At 47.8% G+C, this 15,807-nt stretch overlaps 1 protein-coding gene across 1 annotated transcript in view; it reads left to right on the top strand.

Moving 5' to 3' along the window:
- ptprc (protein tyrosine phosphatase receptor type C) overlaps positions 1-15,807 on the top strand; it is a 211,058-nt gene that overhangs the window by 27,918 nt on the left and 167,333 nt on the right. The window lies entirely within an intron of this gene.

Genomic DNA, 15,807 nt, shown 5'->3' with positions numbered 1-15,807 from the left:
GTGGCACATCCTACCAACTGCACCACTAGCCTCATCCACTGCTCCACCCACCACACCGCCATCACCCACCTACCAACAAACTCTTTCAATCAGTACTCAACTCATCAAATCAGATGCTTCATCTCACCCTCACACATTACCACTGTTGCAAGCCGCACACCCGCAACTCACAGGTCACACACGCTGGCAGCTATTCAACCATGGCAGCCATATCATCCATTCATCTTGCATGACACTCACTGATACACTTCCCTCTTTCTTGCAGGAGAAGGTGATGCATTACAGTAGGCAGCAAAAAAACAACTGGAGGAGGACAGGCGCACCTACATGCCCTAACTCCCATGGAGGAGATAGTGTTGGCGATCATTGGAAGGGCCGTTGCTGCGGTCGTGGCCTCTGGCAGTGCTGGAGGTATCGATGATGAGGGTCTCAGCATACCTAATCATACTCCTCACTTCCCACTTCTCCCTCATCCCACAATCTTTCCTGACTCACGTGCTGCAGGTCGTGTGAGCACACATGTCTTACTTTCTCCTCTCCCCTCACCACAACTCAACCCGTGTCCCTTTGTCATTTCAGATACCCAAGAACTGGAACCTGCCCAGGCAGAGGAAGATACAGTGATGATGAAGCGACACTGTCACTCAATCTTACACTTGCAGCCACCAGCTTAGATACTGACAACACGTGTAATTTCGAGGCTAGGATTGAGGAGGTCATCTGCACATGGTGAAACATCGGGCACTCGTGTGCAGGAGTCAGGGTGGAGGGAACGCATACCCCAGGTGCCAGCTCGCTGGAGGGCGAGGTCACACACCAGCTCTGCTGCAGAGGAGTCAGATGATGACTTCGATGGGCCAGGCTATTGAAGAAGGCTGATGGGCGTACACAATCAAATGCTTGGTGCACTGGCAAGGCTGCCAGAAAGCCTGCGCACAATGTCAAGAGGCATGGAGGAGTACAGCTCCAACTTGGCACAGGGCTTTGCGCAGAGCTTGGAGCCCATCCTTTCCTACATGGACTGGGTGGTCACCTCCATCAGCACAGCTGTGGAATCCACTATGAATCAACGTCTGATGGCTGATGTCACAGCTTCTATTGCAGCACAAACAGCTACCATCCAAGGTCTGACTGCTGCATTTGGAAGCTCAGACTGCTGCATTACAAGCTCATACTGCTGCTATCGTGGCTCTGGGTACTGCTCTGGGTCGGGACTTCCATGGTGTCGCAGCACTCCAGCAATCTGTTCTCCAACAGATCACCAGGATTGCTGAGGCGCCGCCCCGACAGAGTGGCAGTGGCTCCATGGAACAGGAACCTGTTGTCCTCTCTCAGGATGACACCATTCCTGCTCCCACCCCTGCCACTCCACCAGTGCCCTTGTTGTTGCTTGTTAGCCAGCCGGCCCAGACTGCTACAGCCCAGGCCGAGATGGTGAAGCCTGAAGCTGGGCCCTCCCAGCCTAGAGCTGCTCGAGGTCGTCCTCCAAAGCAATCTGCACACTCCTCAATTGAAGGTTAGCCACCTTCCACCAGCTATGCTCCAGCCGCTGGGAATGCACTCGAAGCAGCACTATTACAGGTAAAGGCACACGACCAACAGGCGCTAAGGGAATGCACAAGGGTGAATAGTATCAGTTTGTTTGCGTCATTTCATGTGTTAATTTATAAATGTGGATTTGAATTTGCATTTGGTGGTGGGTTTTATTTCTGTGATGCGCTGAGGGAGGAAGCAATGTGTAATCATAAGGAAGATGGTTTGATGGTCATGTGGGAGGGGGAAGGTAAGGAGTGTGGGACTGTGGGTGAATGGGGAGGTGTCGTTGAGATTACTGGTATAGTTCATTAATAATCTGATCACGCAGAGCCCTGGCAGACAGGGCCTGTCTACCTTGTAGCCTCCTTGTCTCTTCCTCCACTTCTTCCTTCTCCTCCTCCTCCACTTCCTGCTGCACTTCCTTCTCTGCCTCACCCTCCTCTTCCTCTTCTTGCCTCATAGGCGGTGAAGGCTGTTCCCTCATAATGACTAGGTTGTGCAGCATAGAATGACAAGTCTTGATACCCGCTCAGCTGAGTACTGCAGGGCTCCTCTAGAACGGTCCAGGCAGCGGAAACGTTGTTTGAGGACACCGATGGTGTGCTCAATGATGTTCCATTTGGCAGCATAGCTCTCATTGTAGGTCTGTTGTGCACATGTGCATGCGTTCCGGACCAGAGTCATGAGCCATTTCATGAGGGGATTACCCTTGTTGCCCAGTAACCAGCCTTTGACTTGCCGTGCTGGTTGAAATATAGGTGGCACGGAGGACTGCTGCAGGACGAAGAAGTCATGACTACTGCCAGGATAGCGGGCATTGACAAGCAAGATGCGCTGCATGTGGTCGCACACCAGCTGTACATTGAGGGAGTGGAATCCCTTTCTGTTCATGAATATGGCTGAGTTCAGATGTCAAGCACGCATGGCAATCTGTGTACAGTCAATGGCACCCTACACCATGGGGAAGCCTGCAATGCGAGCCATCCCTCGTGCTTGCTCCTGCTGCTGGTCTCTGTCAAGAGGGAATGAGATGAATCTGTTTCAGAGTGCGTACGGAGCCTCAGTGACCTCCCTTATACTGCAGTGCACTGCAAACTGTGAGATGTTGCTTATATCACAGCAGCAACCTGAAAGGAGCCGGAGCCACAAAAATGAAGTGCCATAGTTACCTTGACAGCCACAGGCAATGCTGTCATTGCCTTGCTCTGAGACTGCAGTTGTGGCTGCAGCAGGTGACAAATTTCAGTCACAACCTCTTTGGTGAACCACAGCCGTCTGATGTACTGGTAATCGCTAAAGCTGATGTAAGAGAATTGGTCCCTGAAGACTCTCAATGGATATGGCCTCCTGCTGAGTGGCCTGTGCCTCCTCCTCTTCGTCTCTCTTCTAGCAGCTTGTCCTGCTCTGTGTGGCCTCTCTGCATGCTCCCAGTCATGTTCAATTCCCAAAGGACACCATAGCAGGCCACCCATGTCTGGAAGCAATTTTTATCAGCACAATATTTTAAATGGTACGATCAATATTGCAACGCCAGCCACACCACTCTCTACAGAATATTGCAGCTTTAGTCAAGCAGAATAACACGTACAATTGCACCAGCAGCCAAACTAAATAATCCAGCAACTAACCTGTAACTGCTGCATGATCCCTTTAAATGGTGCTAGTCGGGGATCCTTCATGCCGTTTAAGTCCTGTGCGAGGTTAAGACAGTGCATTGGCTGGAACATGGAGTTCCAAAATGTCACCGGCTGCTTCAAATCAGCGTTGCACACTAATTCGCATTGTATTCTCCCGACTCTGCATGCTGCCTGCGTTCGTTAGGTGAGCGCGTGCAAATCCCTTTACCAAGATGGCGTCCATGCGCATCTCGGACGCCATTTTCTGGGCTTAGGTGTCTGTGTAACGCTGACGAAATGGGCGCTACACGCCCCAATTTCGCCCCCTATATCACTTAATTTTGACATTATTTCCTGTACCATGCAAACACAGCCTGCGGTGCAGCCTACCTTGATGTAAAAGAACTGAAGGTTGGTCTGTAGCCAGGGCTTTTATGTCATGCTAGGCAGAATCACATGATCTAGAGTTTATGACTCCTGAAGGGATGCTGTCCCACTGAATTTCCCTCAAGTGGACTTTGATCCTAAGGTAAGATAAACTATTTTCAATGAATGAAGAAAACTATGTCAAAGATATTTGATCTTTCCCATCCCAGCATTGACATCCCTCACCCATGTGAACACAAAAATTCACCAAAAAATGAATGCCTCTTTGTTTCTCTGTCACATGCTACTCACAGGATTTCTGGATTCGTTTTATTGATTGGTCTGACATGTTCTGTTTTTGATGTAAAAAGCAAATGTTCTTGTGAGGTGTGATGGGCTAACTGTGCATTACCCAGTGCTAGTGAAAGTAATAGCATCATTCAGTTTACAGGCTGCCAGTCGTTTCGTACCCTCACCAGAACAAATATGGGCAGCATGTTAACTGGGGAGCTGACACTCGATGCACTGTGTGATTATATTATCTGCCCCTGTGTGTCTTCATTTAATACACTCCAGAGTAAACAGGGACTCAGAAACTTGGGGAGGGGGTGTGTGGGTGGATTTCAGTAAAGTTTGGCATGAAACGAATCATGTTCCGTGTTTAAATATCTCAATACATAAACGTGAAGTGCATTGTCGCACAAAGTGCTTCATTTCACAGAACCAGTGTTGAATACAAGATAACATTTATCTGTTCAAATCTAGGGCCTGCTGAAACATCGTAAAGCAATGGCACACAACACGTTCTGCATCAAAGTAAACATATAATACAAAATGCTTTTGCTCACCATGGGGCATAATTGCCTCTGCTGGTGCACTGGCTAATGTGTTTGCTGAAATTCCTCAGCTGCTTACCTATTTGAGTAAATGAGTGTGTGTTAAAATTGCACACAGGAATTTTACACATTACCCATTGCTGTACCAAACAAAGAACTTGGATTTATATAGCACCTCACTGCATCTCAGGATATCCCAAAGTATTTTACATACAAATAATTAATGTTTTTATGTCTACAAACATAGCAGTCAATCTGTACTCAGCACGGTTGTGGCAGTCAATCTGTAATCAGCACGGTTGTGGCAGTCAATCTGTGCTCAGCACGGTTGTGGCAGTCAATCTGTAATCAGCACGGTTGTGGCAGTCGATCTGTAATCAGCACGGTTGTGGCAGTCGATCTGTACTCAGCGCGGTTGTGGCAGTCAATCTGTAATCAGCACGGTTGTGGCAGTCGATCTGTACTCAGCACGGTTGTGGCAGTCGATCTGTACTCAGCACGGTTGTGGCAGTCAATCTGTAATCAGCACGGTTGTGGCAGTCAATCTGTACTCAGCACGGTTGTGGCAGTCAATCTGTAATCAGCACGGTTGTGGCAGTCGATCTGTAATCAGCACGGTTGTGGCAGTCGATCTGTACTCAGCACGGTTGTGGCAGTCAATCTGTAATCAGCACGGTTGTGGCAGTCGATCTGTACTCAGCACGGTTGTGGCAGTCGATCTGTACTCAGCACGGTTGTGGCAGTCGATCTGTACTCAGCACGGTTGTGGCAGTCGATCTGCACTCAGCACGGTTGTGGCTGTCAATCTGTAATCAGCACGGTTGTGGCAGTCGATCTGTACTCAGCACGGTTGTGGCAGTCAATCTGTACTCAGCACGGTTGCACAAACAGCAAATGAGATGAATGACCATTTAGTTTTTTGTTGGTGTTGCTGGTCGAGGGAGGAAGTTTGGCAAGGCACCAGGAAAACTCTTTGCTCTTCATCAGATAGTGCCATGGAATCTTTTATGTCCACCTGAGCAGGCAGGCAGAGGTGAAAGACACCTTTGACAATGCAGCAGTCCCTTAGCACTTGGCATTACCAAGATTTTCCAGGGGGGAAGGAAAAATGTCATCTCCATGTTATGTTCAGATATGCAATTTTAATAAGTTAGGGTTTTGTACTCTATACACGATACCGTTTCTGGGTTCGTCATAGTTTTGGCCAAGCTCTCATAGTTTTGTTAAAGTGGGACTTGCATCTTTTTAAAGTGATTTAAAAAGTGTATTTTTTTCCAATTAATGTAATCGACATATGTATATTAGATTTAATTAACATTTATGTTGAAGTCATTTAGAAAGAAAATGTATTAGTTTAGCAGCATGGTGAGGTTCCTGGATACAGTATGGAATAAAATGAACTGGGAAACTACCTTTTTTATGGGGTAGTCCCTGGGTTTGTACAACTAAGATTTTATGTTCAGCACACATTGAGCTGCTCCAGCAACATGTCATACTGGGTGCTGAACCTTCTCAAGAATCAGGATATTGTATAACCTGCCTCCAATTACACTCACAATGAGTCAAAAGGTGTTAATTCACATTTAGCGCTTCTGGTTGAGTTGCCTGTGTGAGTGTGGTCTGGGGCTTGATTTTAGTTCACTAAAATGTTTGGACCAGCCCGCCAAAGTACTGGCAGGACAAATCATGCTGATTTGGCTGTTTGTATTTAGTTTCAATTGTGCCACATACTGTGTAGCATAGCTGAATACACGCTATTGAAGAGGCAACCTTTGGAATGTTTTATTTTGCAGTTTTAGACTATTCTAGAATTAGGGCTCTTAAGTTATGAGGGGAGACGTGCAGAATTGAACTTGTTTTCAGCAGAAACCAGACAAGGCTCAAGTTTTTATCAAGCTGAGAGAAATGGATAATGTAGCTGCAAGGGGTTATTTCATTTGGACAGTGAATGCAGAACTAAAGGTTGTAAGTACATTAACAAGCCTCCAGAAAGGTTTAAAGTTAGAAAGACAGAACTTTCTCCCATACAATAATGGATGTGTGGAATAGATTCCCAGATACAGGGCATAATTTGAACATGGTGGCAGGAACTCAGCGGGGAGATGAATAGTCGCGTGGGAAATCCGGAAATATTTTCTGTGCATCGGCTCAAGCCATTGCGACTAAATTGAAGGCCCTTAATGTAACTTCCGGGTTTCGCGCCTCCAAACTGTGCAGCGGGTGTACTGTGCAACCAAATGACGTGCTGTGAACTGGAGTATTTGAAGGGCCATTGCAACCATGGATTTTTAGGGAGAAAGGAGGAATGTGCAGAGATGCAGCATCAAAAAGCAGGGTGCTGGTGTACCTTAACGACTCTTCTCTTGAGCTGCTACTGGCTGATGTGTGGAGCAGGAGGGAGATACTGTACCTGGCTCACAGGAGGAAGCGCTCTGCTTCGACTACCAAGAAGGCCTGGCTCGAGGTGGCAGAGGAGCTGAGCAACAGGAGCACAATGGCAAGGTCATGGGTGCAACGCAGGAAGCGCTTTAATGACTTATCCAGGTCAGGAAAAGTGAGTACAGTTACTGATTCACATACATCCTGTGGTGTACATTACTCTCCTCTCACTCTGTCTTGCCAAGACTACTCCACTATATCAATCCTCACACCCACTCTCATTAACAACTTCCCTTCACCTTCTGTGCACTTCCTCACCTCCCCATTTGTGAACCCTCCAATCCCCAATCTTGATGCAATGTAATGAATCTGTCTCATATTCACCCTCTGATGTACCTCTTTCATTGGCAGTCTCACCCAAAGCAATGCATCCATTGGGTGACCCCGTCACCCTCAGTCACTCACCCATCTGTTCTTTCTCCCCTTGTAGGAGAAGAGAGTGCAAAATGCATGGGAGAGGAGTGGGACTGGAGGGGGCCCACCATCAGAGGTGGAGGAGGAGGCTTTGGAGCTCAGTCGCATGGTTGAATACCTGGTCGTCAGAGATGACGAGACTGGCAACCCGCGAACAGCTGGTGACAGAACTTTACCAACCTTCACACACATCATGAATTGATGTTGTCAATGATTAACCTGTTGCATACCTCAGTATGCTCATCGAAACTAACTTCTGCAATGATTGTTAATATTGCTTTATGTTCTGTTCCAGGGCCCTCAAGGATTGATGATGAGGCAGGCGCCATGGAAGATGATGATTCCTCAGAGGAGCTCAGTTCCTCTGAGGGTGCACTGTCACATCATATCCAGCCATGCACCAGCGCAGATACTGACACTTTGATGGGTCCTGTTACAGATAGTTGGGTTGTCACCTGGTGATTCACCACTCACAAGTGAGTATTAGCACAACTGGTGGCAGGGGCAGCTGTGGAGAGTCTGCATCAGGAGGCGCACTCCTCTCCAAACTCTGCTCAGCTGGATACAGATGCTAAACCCTGGGGGACATAGTTGAGAATGAGAACAGAAGAAATAGGAGCAGGAGTAGGCCATGCGGCCCCTCGAGCCTGCTCCACCATTCAATAAGATCATGGCTGATCTTTGACCTCAACTCCACTTTCCTGCCCGATCCCCATGTCCCTTGATTCTCTTAGAATCCAAAAATCTATCTATCACAGCTTTGAACATATTCAACGACTCTCCATCCACAGCCCTCTGGGGTAGAGCATTCCAAAGATTCACAACCCTCTGTGTGAAGAAATTCCTCCTCATCTCAGTCTTGAATGGCCAACCCCTTATCCTGAGACTATGGCCCCTAATTCTAGACCCTCCAGCCATGGGAAACAACCTCTCGGCTTCTACCCTGTCAAGTCTCCTCAGAATCTTGTATGTTTCAATGAACCTTTGTTGCACCCCCCTCTAAGGCAAGTATATCCTTCCTTAGCTAAGGAGATCAAAACTGTACACAGTACTCCAGGTGAGGTCTCACCAAAGCCCTGTACAATTGTAGTAAGACTTCCTTACTCTTGTACTCCAACCCCCTTGTAATAAAGGCCAACATGCCATTTGCCTTCCTAATTGCTTGCATACTAACTTTTTGTGTTTCTTGTCTGAGGGCATCCAAATTTCTCTGAACACCAACATTTAATAGTTTCTTACCATTTAAAAAATATTCTGTTTTTCTATTCTTCCTACCAAAGTGAACAACCTCACATTCCCCACATTATACTCCATCTGCCACCTTCTTGCCCACTCACTTAATCTGTCTATATCCCTTTCCAGACTCTTTGTGTTCTCCTCACAGTTTACTTTCCCACCTAGCTTTGTATCGTCAGCAAACTTGGATATATTACATTCGGTCCCTTCATCTAAGTCATTAATATAGATTGTAAATAGCTGAGACCCAAGCACCAATCCTTGCAGCACTCCACTAGTTACAACCTGCCAACCTGAAAATGATCGGTTTATCCATACTCTCTGTTTTCTGTCCATTAATCAATCCTCTATCCATGCTAACATATTACCCCCAACCCCATGAGCCCTTATCTTGCATAATAACCTTTTATGTGGCACCTTATGAAATGCTTTTTGAAAATCCAAATATATGAGGTACTGGAAGATGTGTCACGCACACTCTCCAAAATGGCGGAGAGGATGGAGGTGTCCACCTCGAGCATTAGTACAATGGTGGCACAGGTAAGTGCGGGAATGTCTGTGATGGAGAGAATGGCAGCCTCCATTGAGCTCCAAGCTCGGCTCACAAATGAGTCCATTCAGGCCATGGCAACGGCCGTGCGGGCTCAGGATGCCAACATGTCTGCCGCCTTAAACAGGCAGACAGATACTTTAGCCGTGGCCTTCGAACACATCACAGATCTGCTCCAAGTTGTTGTCCAGCAGAATGGTGTGGACCTGGACCAGGAAGGAGATGAATGCAAAAAGAGACTTAGAAGTGGGAATTCCACTCAACGCACTCCCGCGTCTCACCCATTGCCCCCCTCCCCACAACCAGTACCCACAATGCTGCCTCCTCTCCCGATGGCCCAGTCTGCCCCTGCACGGGTGCAGGTGAAGCAGTCTTTAGCGAGGCCCTCAGGGGCTCCAAAACCCAAAGGTCGTAGGCCTCAAAGAGCATCGCTGCAGTCAGGGCATGAATCTGAACAACCTGCCACTACCTCTACTGAAGCCATGGAGGATGCACCACGTGGAAGGACTGATTTGTGCATGTGAAGTGGGGGGGGAGGCCGGTGTTGGTGGTTGTTCCAGGCGGTCTGAGTAGTTCACTATCTTCAGTTTGCAGATCTCATTATGAGAACCTGTTCAATACGAGTGACTCCCCGGCATCACGAGCAGCCGCTGCTCTGTTGATAAGTTGCCCATCGTCGTCATCATCATCATCATTCTCTTCCTCGTCCTCCTCGATCCTGCCGGCAGATGAGGATGCTTCATGAGCGTATTCGAGCTCCTGTGCCTGTAACCCTCTCTGCTGAGCGATGTTGTGCAGGACGCAACACACGACTATTAATCTGCGCACCCTCGCTGGTGAGTACTGAAGGGCTCGCCCAGATCGATCCAGGCAACTGGAGCGCATCTTCAGTATTCCGATGGCTTGGTCAATGACAGACCTGGTGGTGATGTTGCTCTGGTTGTACCACTGCTGTGCCTCGCTGGTGGAGTTTCTCACAGGAGTCATGAGCCATGTCTACAGGGGGTAGCCCTTGTTTTCAAAGAGCCAGCCCTTAAGTCTGTCTTCTGTGTGGAAGAGGCCGGGATGTTGGACTCGTGCAAAATGAAGGAATCAAGGCAGCTGCAAGGGAATTTGGCACACACCTGCAGAAACCTCCTTTGGTGATCGCAAACCAGTTGCACATTGATGGAGTGATATCCCTTTCGGTTTATGAACATTCCTGGCTCATGTGCAGGTGCTCGGATTGTGCTCTGCACTCATGGGAAGCCAGCCAGAGAGCTGAAACCCACTGCCCTCTCATTCTGGCTGATGTTGTCATGGGGAAGTTGACATAGTCAGATGCCCTGGCAAACAAGTCATCCATCACCTGTCATATACACTTATGTGCAGACAACTGAGAGACCTTGGAGATGTCACCGGTGGCACCCTGGAAGGATCTGGAGGTGACGAAATTGAGGGCAGTGGTGATTTTAACTGTGACGGACAATGCATGGCCACCAGGCCCAGCCAGGAGCAGTTCTGCATGAAGGAGCATGTCTATGACCACCTGGCGACTCAATCCGAGCCTGCAAAGGCACTGATCCTCAGAGAGGTCCAGGAAGCTCAGCCTCTGTCTGTATACCCTCTCACGTGGGTAGTGCCTCCTGCTACCTCAACTCCTGCATTGGTCCCCTCTCTGCTCTTCTGCAGGTCCTTGTGGCGCACCTGTGTCTTGTGGTCCTGCAGGTCCCAGAACTGCACGTTGTGCCTGTCACGGATGGTGATGTGTTTCCTCCTCAGATGTACTGTGGAATAAATCCATTACGCCCCCTATCCTGATGTTGTCAGTTTGAGGGGGTCCAGAATGTAGGTAAATATGTGTGAACACAAGAATTCTCAGTGTGAACAAAGAAATCTCAGTCTAAACACAAAGAACTCCCAGCCAAAGGTTTGTCTGAGACTGCTGCAAAAACTCACCTTTTATTCATGTGTGTCAATCACTGGTTTAAAGATCCAAATGAGGGCCGGCTGCAATTCACCTCCGTTTCCATGGCGTGTTTTATAGGCCACGGGAGACATGTTCAGGAGAAGTTAAAATGGTTTGTGTAACTCAATACACAAAAAGTTAATCACATTAAGTGCTTTAAATACCTAAATTGGCCGTTTAAATATCAGTCCACTGGCTTTAAGTGCTGGCGGGACTTGCGGGTGTCAGGAGCACGTGCACATCCAAACGCATCTGGGTCAAACCCAGAAGTGGGCACATTGGAGCCAGGATGCGGTCCCGTTCCGAAAATGGACCATTTTCACTGCCCACCTGCCGCCAACCCACCCATTCTTGGGGGTTAAAATTTACCCCAGAGTTAAAATCTTTTATAAAAGAGCTGAATCAGTTTCTGGTTCAGATCAAAAATTGATGGTCATAGGTATAAGTGCAGATGGGGCTGATCGAATATCGTTTGGACCATGGAGTTGTGGCCAAGAAGGCAATCAGTCAGGGATATATAAGGGTGGACGGATTGATGGATATTGCAGAGTTTTGCTTGATTCACCGATGCGAGGCAGAATCTAGGCTCAGGAAAATCATAGAATGGTTACAACGCAGAAAGAGGCCATTCGGCCCATCGAGCCTGTGTTGGATCTTCGGAAGAGCAATCCAGTGAGTCCCATTCCCCCACTCTTTCCCCGTAGCCCTGCAAAATTTTTCCCTTGAAGTATTTATCCAATTCCTTTTTGAAAGCCATGATTGAATCTGCTTCCATAGAATCATAGAAAATATACGGCACAGAAGGAGGCCATTCGGCCCATCGTGTCCGTGCCAGCTGAGAAATGAGCCACCCAGCTGAATTCCGCTTTCCCGCATTTGGTCCATAGCCCTGCAGATCACGGCTCTTCGGGTGCACATCCAGGTATTTTTTAAATGAGTTGAGGGTTTCTGCCTCTACCACCCTCTCAGGCAGTGAGTTCCAGACCCCCACCACCCTCTGGGTGAAAAAATGTTTCCTCATTTCCGCTCTGATCCTTCTACCAATCACTTTAAATCTAAGCCCCCTGGTTATAGACCCCTCCACCAAGGGAAATAGGTCCTTACTATCCACTCTACTAGGCCCCTCACCACCCTTTCAAACAGCACATTCCAGGCCATAACTACTCACTGTGTTAAAAAGTTTTTGTTCATGTCGTCTTTGGTTCTTTTGACAATCACCTTCAATCTGTGTCCTCTGGTTCTCGACCTTCTGCCAATGGGACTAGTTTCTCTTTAATTACTTTATCTAAACCCATCATGATATGGAACGCTTCTATCAAATCTTCTCTTAGCCTTCTCTGCTGTGAGGAGAAATATGGCAGTTTTAATTATTTTTGAGTGTTTACCAACTTTGCTTTGAAGTAAGAATTTTCAGCCATGCGCTGTCTTCAAGTATAAGCTGAAATTCTTGTGTATCCTTGAAGTGGGTTGGAAAGTACTGTCATAGTTACCATGCTGAAAGCTGATTGACAAGAAGATAAAATGCATTGTGCCTAAAGGTCAAAGTAAATGTTCTGCTTATCTATATTAAATATGAAACACGCTCAGTCCAAGTGCAGATAAAAAAGGAGGAAGCAGGAAAATTAAAATGAAATGTCTAAAAATTGCAAAGTAAATGGTTTGCGAATTGGCGAAAAGCTGTTCAGTTTTATCACTTTACTTTCACCATGTCGTACAGAAGAAATCTTCCAGGCAAACATTTGGACACCTCAGCAGTCACATTGCAGTATGCAGGAGTGTTTTGGTAATATAGGCGCTACAGTACAAGATGGTGTGAGCATTTATACAAAATATGTATGAGTCTTATTGTTGAAAAGCTGTTCGTCAAGTCTTTTGTCAGGTGTAAACCAAACATATCAATAGCATTTATAGAATCATAGAATCATAGAATCATAGAAGTTACAACATGGAAACAGGCCCTTCGGCCCAACATGTCCATGTCGCCCAGTTTATACCACTAAGCTAGTCCCAATTGCCTGCACTTATAGAATTTCTGTAGATCTTTGCAGTAGTGTAGTGATTATGATACTAGTGATTTGGAGGCTTGGACTAATTGTGAGATATGAGTTCAAATCCTGCTATGGCAGGTGGGGAATTTAAATTTAGTCAATTAAATAAAATATGGAATAAAAAGCTGGTATCAGTCATGGTGAACATGAAACGACCGGATTGTCGTAAAAAAACATCTGGTTCACTAATGTCCTTCAGGGAAGGAAACCTGCTGTCCTTACCTGGTCTGGCCTATATGTGACTCCAGACCCACAGCAATGTGGTTGATTCATGATTGCCTTCCTGCTACAAAAAGACATTTTAAGATTAAAACCGGATGCACCATCCGGCATCGGACCACGAGGCACCGAATACAACAACGGCAAAGGCAAACCAAGTCCAGTCGACCCTGCAAAGTCCTCCTCACTAACATCTGGGGACTTGAGCCAAAACTGGGAGAGGTGTACCACAGACTGGTCAAGCAATAGCCTGACATAGCCATACTCGCAGAATCATACCTTTCAGCCAACGTCCCAGACTCCTCCATCACCATCCCTGGGTATGTCCTGTCCCACTGACAGGACAGACTGACCAGAGGTGGTGGCACAGTGGTATACAGTCAGAAGGGAGTGGCCCTGGGAGTTCTTAACATTTACTCCAGACCCCATGAAATCTCAGCATCAGGTCAAACATGGGCAAGGAAACCTCCTACTGATTACCACCTACTGCCCTCCCTCAGCTGATGAATCAGTCCTCCTCCATGTTGAGCACCACTTGGAGGAAGCACTGAGGGTAGCAAGGGCACAGAATGTACTCTGGGTGGGGGACTTCAATGTCCATCACTCAAGAGTGGCTCGTTCGCACCACTACTGACCGAGCTGGCCGAGTCCTGAAGGACATAGCTGCCAGAGTGGGCCTGCGGCAGGTGGTGAGAGAGCCAACATAAGGGAAAAACTTACTTGACCTCGTCCTCACCAATCTACCTGTCGCAGATGCCTCTGTCCATGATAGTATTGGTAGGATTGACCTCCACACAGTCTTTCTGGAGATAAAGCCCCGTCTTCACACTGAGGACACCATCCAACGTGTTGTGTGGCATTGCCACCGTGCTAAATGGGATAGATTCAGAACAGATCTAGCAGCTCAAAACTGGGCAACCATGAGGCACTATGGGCCATCAGCAGCAGCAGAATTGTATTCCAGCACAATCTGTAACCTCATGGCCCGGCATATTCCTCACTCTACCATTACCAACAAGCCAGGGGATCAACCCTGGTTTAATGAGGAGTGTAGAAGAGCATGCCAGGAGCAGCACCAGGTGTACCTAAAAATGAGGTGCCAACCTGGTGAAGCTACAACACAGAACTACATGCATGCTAAACAGTGGAAGCAGCCTGCTATAGACAGAGCTGAGCAATCCCACAACCAACGGATCAGATCAAAGCTCTGCAGTCCTGCCACATCCAGTCATGAATGGTGATGGACAATTAAACAACAAACGGGAAGTGGAGGCTCTGTAAACATCCCCGTCCTCCATGATGGCAGAGTCCAGGATGTGAATGCAAAAGACAAGGCTGAAGCGTTTGCAACCATCTTCCGCCAGAAGTGCTGAGTGGATGATCCATCTCGGCCTCCTCCCGATATCCCCACCCTCACAGAAGTCAGTCTTCAGCCAATTCGATTCACTCCACCTGATATCAAGAAAAGAGAGTGCATTGGATACAACAAAGGCTATGGGCCCCGCCAACATCCTGGCCATAGTGCTGAAGACTTGTGCTCTAGCAAAACTGTTCCAGTACAGCTACAACACTGGCGTCTACCCGACAATGTGGAAGGTGATGTTGACAGTGCTATCAAGTGGCATTTACTCACCAATAATCTGCTCACCGATGCTCAGGTTGGGTTCCGCCAGAACCACTCGGCTCCAGACCTCATTACAGCCTTGGTCCAAACATGGACAAAAGAGCTGAATTCCAGAGGTGAGGTGAGAGTGACTGCCCTTGACATCAAGGCAGCATTTGACCAAGCGTGGCACCAAGAAGCCCAAGTAAAATTGAAGTCAATGGGAATCGGGGAAAACTCTCCAGTGGCTGGAGTCATAACTAGCACAAAGGAAGATGGTAGTGGTTGTTGGGGGCCAATCATCTCAGCCCCAGGACATTGCTGCAGGAGTTTCTCAGGGCAGTGTCCTAGGCCCAACCATCTTCAGCTGCTTCATGAATGACCTTCCCTCCATCATAAAGTCAGATGTGGGGATGTTTGCTGATGATTGCACAGAGTTCAGCTCCATTTGCAACCTCAGATATGAAGCAGTCCGTGCCTGCATACAATGTCCAGGCTTGGGCTGATCAGTGGCAAGTAACATTCGTATCACACAAATGCCAGGCAATGATCATCTCCAAAAAAAGAGAGCCTAACCACCTCCCCTTGACATTCAACAGCATTACCATCACTGAATCCCCCACCATCAACATCCTGGGGCCACTATTGACCAGAAACTTAACTGGAACAGCCACATAAATACTGTGGCGACAAGGACAGGTCGGAGGCTGGGTATTCTGCGGCGAGTGACTCACCTCCTGACTCCCCAAAGCCTTTCCACCATCTATAAGGCACAAGTCAGGAGTCTGATGGAATACTCTCCACTTGCCTGGATGAGTGCAGCTCCAACAACACTCAAGAAGCTCAACACCATCCAGGACAAAGCAGCCCGCTTGATTGGCACACCATCCACCACCCTAAACATTCTCTCCCTTCACCACCGGCGCACAGTGGCTGCAGTGTGCACCATCCTCAGGATGCACTGCAGCAACTCGCCAAGGCTTCTTCAACAGCACC

The sequence above is a fragment of the Heptranchias perlo genome, chromosome 9 (genome assembly GCF_035084215.1).
Source record: "Heptranchias perlo isolate sHepPer1 chromosome 9, sHepPer1.hap1, whole genome shotgun sequence".
Lineage (NCBI taxonomy): Eukaryota > Metazoa > Chordata > Chondrichthyes > Hexanchiformes > Hexanchidae > Heptranchias > Heptranchias perlo.
This window is presented reverse-complemented; position numbering and strand designations above follow the sequence as displayed.